A 12,894-nucleotide genomic window follows, 5' to 3' on the forward strand; every position below is an offset into this window, starting at 1 on the left:
CTTGAACCTGTTCAAACTTTATCCTTGGTACATCTTGAACTAATTAACTGTACTCTTTACAACCAACCTTTGAATATACCTACCTTCGCCAATGACTACACGTAGCCTGCTATCTTAATGCAGTTGAACCAATGAACTCTTCCACTAGTCAACAAAGTGAGAACATGATTGAGACGGACATCAAGTATCTCAGTAGCAAAAAAAAAAAAAAAAAGTTCTGATGACAAAAACCACACTATGGCGGTGTCAGAACAAAGAAAAGTAAAAATAAAGGATGTACCTAAGGGTGAAAACCTCTCTAAGGCACCCGAGGGTGAGATACTTGATATGCTACCAAGTCACTTCCAAGAAAGGTCCTCAATATTGATTGAACCAACTCAACCAGTACATATCATTCATTTAGCGCAATCACTATCAGCAGAAGAGTTAAAAGATTTCAGCAACCTCTTTTCAGAAAAGAAGATCAACTTTACATGGACATACTCTGATACGCCAGGCCTAGATCCTGATCTCATCATGCATCATCTCTCTATTACACCAAGAGTTAAACTAGTCAAGCAAAATCTTCTTAAGATGCATCCTCATGTGGCATTGCTAGTCAAGGTTGAGCTCAAAAAATTGCTAAAAGTTGGATTTATCAGAGCTATAGTCTATATAGAGTGGATATCAAACATAGTACCTATATCAAAGGCAAACAAATCTATTAGGGTTTGCACATACTTCAGAGATCTCAACAAAGCATGTCCGAAAGACAATTTTCCATTGCCCAACATTGATAAGATAGTGAATATGACTGCTTGATATGAGATGTACTCATTAATGGATGGATTATATGGTTATAATCAGATCAAGATAGCTCTTGAGGATCAAGAAAAGACAACCTTCACATATGCATGGGGAACCTTCTGTTGGAACATCATGCCATTTGGACTAAAGAATGCAAGAGCGACTTACCAAAGAGAAGTAACCACTATCTTCCACGATATGCTGCACAAAAACATGGAAGATTATGTTGACGACACCCTAGTAAAAACCATGAAGAGATCCACACATATCCAAGAACCAGGCCTCATACTGGATAGAATGGAAAGATTCAAGCTCCAGCTAAATCCTAAAAAGTGTGCATTCGGAGTAACATCAGGGAAATTGCTTGGTTACATTATTTCAAAGAAAGGAATTGAGGTTGATCCTAACAAGGTCCAAGACATGATGGAAATGCCTCCACCCAAGAATATTAGTCAAATGAGGAGTTTACAAGGACGTCTCCAATCAATAAGGCACTTTATATCTCAGCTCACAGATAAAGCTGAACCATTCACCAAGGCATTACGAAAAGAAGTCCAATACAATTGGGATGAAGATTGTGAATAACATCTAAAACAAATCAAAGACTATCTTTCTAATCCACCCATATTGATGCTACCAATTCAAGGTAAACCATTGATTCTATACATATCAGCTATCGATACATCACTGGGGGCACTTCTGGCACAACGAGATGAAAATAAAAAGGAAAGAGCTGTATATTATATCAACAGAACCTTGGTGTCCTATGAAATGAACTATACTATCATAGAAAAATATTGTTTGGCATTAGTCTTTGCATCGTAGAAATTAAGACACTACATGTTAGCACACTCTATTAAGCCGGTGGCTAAAATTAATCCACTCAAATACCTTCTCAGCAAAGCAACACTTATAGGAAGATTAGCTAAATGGGTCATGGTTCTTATGAAATTTGATATTGAATATGTAAAATGAAAAAGCCATCAAAGGACAAGTTATTGCAGATCAAATTGCTGATGCTCCACTTGAAGACAGTCAACCTTTGCACATAGAATTTATGGATGAATCAATGATGCAAGTTACTCAATGATCATGGAAGATGTTCTTTGATGGGTCTTTCACTCAACATGGTTCTGGTGTCGGAATACTTTTTATTACTCCTAAAAAATATTCAATCCTAAAATCTTACAAGGTTCTCTTCCCTTGCACAAACAACATTGCAGAAAATGAAGCTTTGGTAAATCGGATCAGGTTGGCTATCGAATGGAAGTTTGTTGAATTACACATCTATGGAGATTCCCAGTTGATTATCAACTAAATCAATGATATATATCAAACTAGAGATGAGAAACTGATGCCTTATAAGAGAATGGTGGATGATCTCAAGAAATAATTTACCTTTGTATCATTTCAACGAATTCCCAGATCAGCAAATAGAGCAACAAATGTTATGGCCACCTTGACGTCTATACCATAGCTACAGGAATCTAATTTTCGCTTTGAATTCCTGGTGGAAGATTTACATTATCTTGCCTATGATTCTTCTGAGTCCTAGATGGTTTGTTCTATTATTAGACATGACTCATCTCGCTATAGCCACATTTACTCTTACCTACATGAGCAAGTTATCCTTGCTAATATTACCTATAATGAGAAAAGGAACCTAATCTGAAATGCTTCACGGTACGTCACCATCACTAACGACCTATTTAGGTGAGGTTTGGATAGTACTTTGATTAGATGTCTAGAAATTGAAGTCCCAACACGCATTATCTGAAGTCCATGAAGGTATTTGTGGATCCCATTCAAACGGTCTAACTTTAGCATGAAAACTACTAAGGGCTAGCTACTATTGGCCAGACATGGAGAAAGATGCTATAAAATTTGCTAAAACTTGTGAGAAGTGTCAGCTACATGGGAACCTCGTACATGCTCCAACAAGGGATCTCATACCCTTCATTACACATTAGCCTTTTCAATAATGGGCATTTGATCTCATTGGACAAATATATCTCTCATCATCTAACAGACATAAGTTTATTATAACTGCTACCGAGTACTTCACTAAGTGGGTAGAAGTGGTTCCGCTCATCAAAGCAACTGGTAAACAAGTAGCTCTGTTCATCCTTAACTATATCATCTGCAGGTATGGGATGCCTTCTTCTATTGTGACTGACAATGGAGGGCAGTTCAAAAACAAAGATCTAGATGAACTCTGTGAAAAAATCAAAATAAAACAACACTGGTCATCCATTTACTACCCTCAAGGTAATGGACAAGATGAAGCATCTAACAAGAATCTGTTGACTATCTTACACAGAACAGTAAATAAATTTGGAAAGGATTGGCATCTACAGCTCAATCCTGCACTATGGGCTTATAGAACAAGTATCAAAACACCTACTAGGGCTACACCTTTTTCTTTGGTGTATGGGTCCGAAGCACTCTTACCTATTGAGGTGGAAATACTATTTTTAAGAGTTTCTTTGCAAGGTCTTGTTACTGATGAAGACTACAAAATATCTAGATTGCAAGAACTCGAGTTGCTGGATGAACATCGACAAGTGGCGATTGATCATCTGAGAGCATATCAAAAGAGAATGTATAGAGGTTATAACAAAAAGGTTCGACATTGAGAATTTCAGGTTGGTGACCTTGTTCTGAGAGAAAATCCTAAGAATCAACAGTTTCGAGACAATAAAGGGAAGTTTGAACCCAACTGGCAGGATCCCTACATTGTTACTGCAGTCTTTGGCTCTGGTGCCTATCAACTCTCAAGATCGAAAGGAGAACAGCTCCGTGAACCGATCAACACCATCCACTTGAAGAAATTCTTAACTTATTATTATCTTCTCCAACAACCTGTACAGCTAAAATGTCCTGAAAAAATCTTAAAAACCATAAAATATCCTGAAGAAATCCTAAAAATCATAAAAAAGGATCTTTGCCAAGTAAGCGAAAACCTGGTAAACAGGGGCCTCTTGTACTCAAGCGCTCCATCTATCAATGCAACATTGGCATTTCCCATTTTCATTCCCGCTTTCCTGCATTTTTTTGCTTTCGCTTGTACATATCTTATAGTCACTTTCATGACATCCTAGTTATTTTGGAACCCTCATGGCTTGAAACCGATCAATGTCCTAGTCTTAGGGTAATCGACTGAGCAATTTACATGTCCTAAGCAATATCAACCAAGTCCTCTTTTAGTCAGTGGTACCTGGTCATCCACTCCGAGTCAATCAATAGTCTCTAAACTACTGAAGAGTTTTATCACTGAGTACACAAGCGAAACAAGACTACTGAAAACAATCACTAAATTGTTTGAGATATGCGTGAAATTTTCTTTGTATGTTGTCTTTTACATTGGCTTTCACTTATTATTCTCTACGAGTAACTCGAGGAAGTCTATCTTGAGTAAGAGAAGCAAGGATTGAGGGCATAATACTTTTCTTTGTTTTCTGCTTGTAGGAATGAATCTGATGATCCAGAAACATCTAATCAGCTGGATGTCAGTGATAAGTGCCTTCACATCAAGGTGAAATCGCCACACATACCTCAACTCCGCTTATTTGTATGCTACAAGGAGGTTGGAGTCATTTCTTTGTCTATTTGAGGAAATTTCTTTAATATGCAATCCAAAAGCATGCGTAATCTGTCCAAGGATATGAACAAACAAAGGGTCATTGCAGACAAGATAATTAATATTGCATATGACAAGGAAGGAACTCTTTTTTGCCTGTTGTGTTTGTAAAATGCTCAGTGATGAAAATTAAGCATACCAAATCCAGTGACTAGGTTTAGGTTGCATTTATTCTAAATTTTATGCGTTTCGAGTGATTTCGGCATAATAACAATGATCTCTTTATCTTTTGAATGAGAGTTTGAAGCATCGTCTTTTCTCAGCTAATTGGTCTCATTTTCATCATTATTTCTCTAATCGAGTACTTGTGTACTGAGATGTTAGCTGCATACATAAGCATCTTATATAGATCCATACATTTCATTATTACTTATTTGCATTCATATTATTGCATGAAGAAAATTAAACATTTGCATTACTAGTTACTCATTCTTATCATTTATTTGCATATGAAAAAGAAACAAAAATAAACATCCACATTCATCTACATTACATACATCCATACTGAAAAGATATGCATACATATAGAATAAAGCATATAGAAAGACATCTCATAATCAATCAACACAAGTACGATGCAATCAAATCAAGATCTTGTATATATCATCTTAATATCAGTATCTCAGAGTACAAGTGATATCTGTATGCGGGAAAAGTGGGTCAATAAAACTTAATATGTGAAAATATGACAAATGACTTATCCACACACACACACAGGACTTCTTGACGCAAGCTATGGAGTAATAACGTATTACTCAGCTTCCCAAGGAGGGTCCCATGGTTCTCTATCTCACAATGTCCCTCAAACCAATGTTTTGCTCTCAGATCACTGAGCAAAATGGTTCAGGGATGGCAAATGTAAGAACGAGGGATGCTTTTGATATATTTTAGTATGAAATGGATGTTAAGCTATGTATGATTCTAGAAATGCAATAAACTAAATGATAAGATGACAAGATTAGTATGAATACTATCGTAGCATACTATTTAATCTATGATTGAGCTAAAATGATAAAGAAATTATTCTAACATGCATATTTAGTCTACTTCCTGATTTAAAGAGGCTAAATGATGAGCATATATAAAATGAGAGCTTGAATATATTTGAGCATAAGTGTGATGCTACAAATTTGAAAGATGATTGTTAAGAATGGAGGAATGAGAGCTCTATTTATAGCATAAATAGGGCAATGGATGGTCAAGATTGAAAGGTTTAATCAAGGGTCAAGTTTGAAAGTTGGGGATCCACGTGCACAATTGGCACCAATAAAATGGTGACAAGTGTCAACATAGGGTTGGGTTGAAAGAAGAGGTTGGAGGGCATTAAAGGCCTGAGAAGACCTCATGGTTATCTAAAGGCTAAGGGTCAAGTCTAAATTAGGCTTACCCAATGGATTAAGATTTAATCCAAGGATAAACCTTTGTGCAAATGATTAAGAGATAATCATGGTCAAAGCATTAATGGCCTGATGAGACCTTTGGGTTGGGTAGAGGTTGAGTCAAAACAAATGTTTTAACCATGTGGGAGGGTTTGAGTTAACCATTAATGGTTATTGGAGACTTTGGGGATTAAGTGGTTGAAGGTTGAAAGCCTTCAATGGTTATCAAAGACTTTGAGCCATTTAGTGGTTGAAGGTTGAAAGCCTTCAATGGTTATCAAAGACTTTGAGGGTTTGAGAAGTGACTTCCCTTTGCTTAGGGATGTGACAAAGTTTAGAGGAGGGGTTAGGCTGATTAGAAGTGATTAGAAGATTCTAGAAGGGATTAGGAAGGGGTTTGGGATTTTGCAAGTGGATGGAGGGATAATAGGATTTAATTGAAATTATTTAATTCAATTTGGTTGTAATTTGGAGAAATTAAATAAATTAGATTTATTCAATTTAGGATAACTATTTAATTAAATTTGAATTTAATTAAAAGTGGATAGGGGGATTTAATTGAATAAAATGATTTAGTCATTAAATGGGTATAGTGAATTTAGTTTAAATAAATTGAATAATTTATTTAATAAAATAGAAGAATGTGGATAATTTAATTAAATTGGATTTAATCAAATAGAAAAATGAACATAAAATATTCATTTAGGAATGTGGTCATTTTTATATGTCTACAATATCCATTGTCAAATACAATGTCTCATCAGAGCAAGAATCATATAGGTTACAAAAATGGGGTACACAACACAAAATCTAGGCGCTATAAAAATCTAGCTCTCTGCCTCTCCCTCATCGCCAGGTGGAGGAGGTGGTGTCTGTTGACCGACGTCCTGTTTGGGTGCCCTAGCTCCCTCATATCGAGCCATATACTACGAATACGGGACAACCTATTGCATTATTGGGACTGCTACACTATAAGCTACAACTTAATACATTGCCTGACTCATTTGATTTAACACCTCTCACTAAAGTGCATCCCGCTCTGCTCTGATCTCAACAAGATGTCGATCATGCTCTACTCTAATGTCAGCAAGTTGTCGGTCTCGCTCTGCCAGCTGCTTCTGCACCACTGTTAACTGTGATTGCAAGCCTGCCACCCTCGATCTCAACGACCGTGCTGCATCTGGTACCCCATGCTCTCTACCTCACTCTATGCCTCCCAGCTCATCCCTCCACTACCTCACCTGCCTAGGAGCTGCTCTCTCCTCCTCACCTCCACCCTTTGCCGCCCTGGCACTGCCAGCCTCAACACCAACAACCCCTAAAGATCCACCCTTCCCTCTCTACCGCTGTCTCACTCCAGCTGGTATCCTGCTGCTACTAGCCCTAGGATCACCTCCTACTCGCCTAGGTGCATCCACTCTTGGTCCTTGCACCTATCCTTGTCCCTATTTTTTGACTTGGTACCTATACCTGCGCTGGTGCCTCCTCCTCAGCCTCCTCTATGAGAGGTACATGCTCTCCGAGATTTGTGAATCTAGGAAATGGATGTCTCTGGAACCAATCCCTGTACTGGGGCAATACCCCCGCATCTACAACATCCTCCAAATAATCCCATCTCAGTTGTTGTAAATTGACTAACTCTTGCATGCTCAGCGCATATGATAACCTTGGAGCCTATCCTCGTCTCTCCTCCTCTCCATATCGGGCATAGGTTGTAAACTTCTGAGATATACCCTATGGTTTGCCATACTGCCTCATCATCCTAGATACTACAAACCGTTTAATAATAGCCATTGATTGGTCAATGAGAGGTCTAGTCATAAACATATCCTTCTTCTATGCTCTCTAATCATCCCACAGCTCCAGAACCCTATACGGTCTCCATACTACGACAATCAAATTGTCCAGCTGTCTCCTCTAGTAGTTTGTCTTGCCCAGATGGGGTTCAGTAACATAACCTGATTAACAATAAACAATGGGCTGGTGTGGCTCTCTAGAATCATCTACTACCGGCCTGCATATTGGGCTATGCTCCTATGCCCATATCTGCAAAACTAAAACCCCTGCTGCCATACTCTTCCCCTCTCGATACATAACCTCGTGCATCTCATGATACATATGGGCCAATAAATAAGATCCCCACCCTAATCTCTCAGGATGAGTCAACAACCTCTCAAGAATCCTCGCCCAGCCACACAAAAAACCCCGTTGTCCCCTATCTGGCATAACAAAACAGCCAAGGATACCTACTAACATGCATGCCAACGAAAGTTGCTCACTATACCTGCTCATTAGAACATCCCATGTGATAGCCCACTCAAGGATAGTCTCATCGTGGAATATCTGTCTCAATGCTAAGATACCCGACCACTAAGCAAAATCATAATTGACCTTGTCACCAACAAATGGAATCTTGAGAATCTAGTATACATCCTCAGGTGTGATCCTCATCTCTCCTACAGGTAAATGAAAGGTATTATGCTCTAAATGAAACTGTTCTACTAACACAGTCAACATCCTATGATTCACGAGGATATCTGACATCTAAAGAAGGTATCCAAACCCGTACAAATCAATGTGTGCCCTATCTGGGTTTGATAAACCATGAATTAACCCCATCATCAACAGACAAATACATCGAAACAAGATATCTGTCAATCGAATTTGCAAAATCAAACATAAACACTATCAGCACGTGATTCAAATTGTGCTAAAAATATGCTAAACATGCTTGCATATCCAAATATACAAAATGTAAAATCAAAATTTGATGTTTTGACCCTCAAACATGCTTCTTGTTTTTCATACAAGTTTTCACAGACAGGCAGAAACTCGTACGAATCAGGGTTACATAGCACGACAAACTATCACCATACGATAAAACATGATACATCGCACGATAAAGTGGGCACTCAAGCACACTTTCATACGAGACGTGGGCCCACATCATATGACAAACCCTATACGCCCATATGACAAACCACACGAGAGATAGTTTATCGTACAAAAAACGATCTAAGCCTGCACGATAAACCGAGGAACACGACTTTAAATGACTATAAAATGAAAAAAAAAAACCAAAAATTCAAAATTTAAGAAATCAAATAGGCTTAAGATCGATCACTTACTGTTGGGTCGTAGTTTTGCGATCGATTATGACATCTCTGGTGCTCAAAACGATGCTCTTGGATCAGAATGACCATTTTTCGTCACAAAGGGATTTTAAAATTTTTAACTTGGAGAGGTTAAAATGAATTGAAAATGACACATGAACCCCTTATATAGCCAAAACCCTAATTTTCAACTTGCTCCAATGGATGTGAAAACTGTACCCTAAGCTAATTTGCCCATCTTGATTCCATTTTCGGGATCGAAATCGAAAACTGAGATCATGTTCCTAGTCAATTTCACACAACTGAGATCACTTAGCACTTTCATCAAATGCTCATTCTTTTCTTCAAATTGTGCTCAACTCTGAATCTCAATTTTAATTCCCAAACCAACTTTAATTTTAATCTTCAACATCAATCTTTGTTCTCAAATAACTTATCATTGCTCAAAACATTTCTTGAAATCACTGTGCAACCCTCGCTATCTTTTGATTTTTCTCCCGAGGGGACATACTCATGACATCATCATCAAAAGTCGAGAAATTTTCAAATCTTCATCTAAAGTCGAGCAAAATCTTTTCAACCAAATAAAATTAACAAAATGTTATCACTAGGGGCATCTCAACTTCATCACTTCATATCAAGTTGATATTTCCTGATCATCTGAATCAAATCAATCTCTAGTGGCATATCAGTTTCATCTCATCAAATCAAACGTGATATTGTGAATCAGTCTCTTAACGTTAATCAGTTTCATCGCTTTTCATCAAGTTGATTATTCGTTTAAACTCAATCAAGGCTTTAAAGAGTATCTTTGATCACATGCTCAATCTAAGCAGGTGTTTAGTTTCATCGCATCAAATCAAGCTAGATAGTTTATCTTCACTCATTATGTCTTGATCCATCAAGTTCAAGATCGGTTTTATCTTCTCTCACTGTGTCTAGTTCAATCAAGTCCTAGATCAATAAGATCTGCTTCTTGATCCATCAAGTTCAAGCTCGACATCTTTGCTCTTCATCGGTCCTAGTTCAATCAAGTTTGAGATCGGTATCGCTTTAATCAACTTTGTTCAGTTTCATCTCTTCAAACAAATTGAATACCTCGCTCTTCATCTAGTTCGTTGTCAATCAAGTTCAGAACTGGTATCTCTTAGATATCAACTATTCTTTGAACCAACGTGCTGCTCACACATTAAATGTAATACCCTAAAAATGGTCATCTAAACCATAGACCCCCCAAGTCTCGACAACATCACCAAGGTCCTAACCAAAGGCAATTAAATTTAATCTTGAGCATACAATTAATTTCTTAAATCATCAATGTCACATGGCAAATTAATCACTTTGAATTAATTAAATATTTATTTAATTAATTGATCATTTCAAGTAAATCATTTTTAAACAATTATCTTATTTATTTTGATTAAATATCCTAGTATATTTAATTAAATAAATCAATTTGTCAGTAAATCATCAAAAAAGAAAATTAATTGGAAAAAAAGAGTTAAAATTTGAGAAAAAAAATCAAATGGAGATAATCCTGAAAATAAAATTAAAAATTGAAGAAAAAAATTCTCAAAGAAGGCAATTAAAACAATTAAATATCAAAATTGAATGAAATAGAGAATAAATTAGTTTTTTTGATTTTATCTTAATTTTAGTTCAATTTCCTTTAAAACTGAGAAAAGCAACCAATCACATCAATTCACCTAGATTGTGCTTCCTCTTGGAAAATCTTGACCGCTCATCATCATTTGATCTCAACCATTGGTTTCTTTCTAAATTTTCTTTAAATTCAGGCTCTCACCTCTCATTCAAGGATCCTGGAGAATATATTGTTATTATGTTGTTTTTGCTCTAGGTTCACTAAGATTTCACATTGAGATATTACATATTAGTTATTACATCCTTATGAAATCATCTAGCTTAATATAGCTTAAATCATGTTAGATTAACCATGCATATCTAGCTTAAATCTTGCATTTATCTAGCATAATCTTGCATTCATTTAGCTCAAATTCATGCTCATATAGATTAAAATCTTTCGTTTAGGTGTCGTCTAGTCACTAGTATTGCATATGAAATTTGAGAGCAAGACTAAACTCGCATCTACTAGAAGGCAATAGGTTGCTTTGTGATGGTTTATTGTTCATTGTTGATTGATTTACTAACCATGCATCTAATGACTTAATTGAAGTGTTGTGTGTTCCAAATACAGATACAGATCCACTTTTCACACACACACACACATATGAATAAAATTTACTTATTTTGCCCTCATCCAATTCTCACAATTTGTGTATTTTTCTTACCTGGTTGTCTGAATGCATTCTCATTAGCTTTCCTTGGCTTGGTGACTGTGTTGATTCCTCTATGAATGTTGTTTGTGGATTGATACAATCCCTCTCTTCATATTATAGAATTCCAACCTTCACTCTTCTTAGGGCGCTAAGTAGAATAGGATATTTTGCATGCCTTGAGTGGTTTTATTTGTGTTTTGTGTAGTTATAGGCAAGAAGATCAAATTTCAATCTAGGTGCAAATCATTTTTCCCTTTCAACCATTCCTTCTTCCCCTTTCCCCCCTCAAAATTAGTATAATAGTTGTATATGGTGAAAATGGATAGTGAAAACAATAATATTGAAAGACTAACAAGGATCCAACCACAAAACCCTAGCCTAACAATGAAAGCAATCCACCATACACAAATGAAGGTACCTAAGATCATGTAAATCAACAAAATAAAACAATATTACCATTCACATGTCAAGTAGGGTTTTACTCTTCATTGTATCCTATCTCCATTGATCTTGTTTGATATATTTGCTCTCAGATTTTATGTGTGCACAAGAGCTCAACAAAGAACGGATTGTGGTTGATAGCTTGATCACAAGAAGACTTAATTGAAGTAGTCGTTAGGTGATTAGATAATTAGACAATTAGGGTTTATAATGAAGGAGATCATCCTCTTATATAGAGAACACTGTAAGAAATGGAGGGATAATATTAAGAGGTGTAAAGATAAATGGTTGGCTAGGATTAAAGGGTAGGTAGAGGAAATAATAAAATGATAAAGGGGGTAGGTAAGAGAAGAATTAAGAGATGAATGACATGTGTCATGGGTAGAAAAGGGTCATGAATTAATTAAATAAATAAAGATGTATTTAATTAATAGAGGAAGTGGGATCAATTAAATAAATACAATATTTATTTAATTTAGAAAAAGGACAATAAAAATAAATAGAAGTATTTATTTAAATGAGGAAAGACTAAGAAGAGGATTAATGAATTAATTAAATAGATAAAGATTTATTTAATTAATAGAAGACTTGGGATAAAATAATTAAATAAATAAAATATTTATTTAATTAGACAGGACAATTTTAGGTGTCTACATTTTGCCCCTCTTTCAGACAATGCAGCTTGTCGCGTTGTCTCAAAGAAGAAAAACTGATTTAAAGTTGCCCAAGACGGTAATGATATTCCCCCTCAAGAGATTGGATGGAAATGTTTGAAAAGATTGTAGACAATCTCTCGATAAGAAAGAAAGTCTAGAAAGGACTGACAAGATAGGGTGACAAGGTCATGTAGGAAAAAGACCGACTCAAGAGGAATCAACAAAATCATGTCTATGTCTTAAAAGGCCAAAATTGATAATTTTGTGTTGAACATACACTATCAATTGGATAAGCTGCTGAGAGGATTCACTCAAATAGGTGCCCTAGGGAAGACAAACTGAAAACAAGGCTAGAATTGACAATTCTGTGATAAACATACGTTGCCAATTGGATAAGTTGCTGAGAGGATTCAGTCAATAGGTGCCCTAAAACAAGTATGTTTGCTAAGTTGAATATAGGATAAGTCATCTAATTGATAAAATTTGGCAAGTGCTCTAGAAAGATAGGATATAGTGCAAAGCGACAAAAATATACAATAGGCTACAGTGACATGTGATAGATATAAGCACCGGGATAGAACT

The sequence above is a fragment of the Cryptomeria japonica genome, chromosome 2 (assembly GCF_030272615.1).
Source record: "Cryptomeria japonica chromosome 2, Sugi_1.0, whole genome shotgun sequence".
Classification (NCBI taxonomy): Eukaryota; Viridiplantae; Streptophyta; class Pinopsida; order Cupressales; family Cupressaceae; genus Cryptomeria; species Cryptomeria japonica.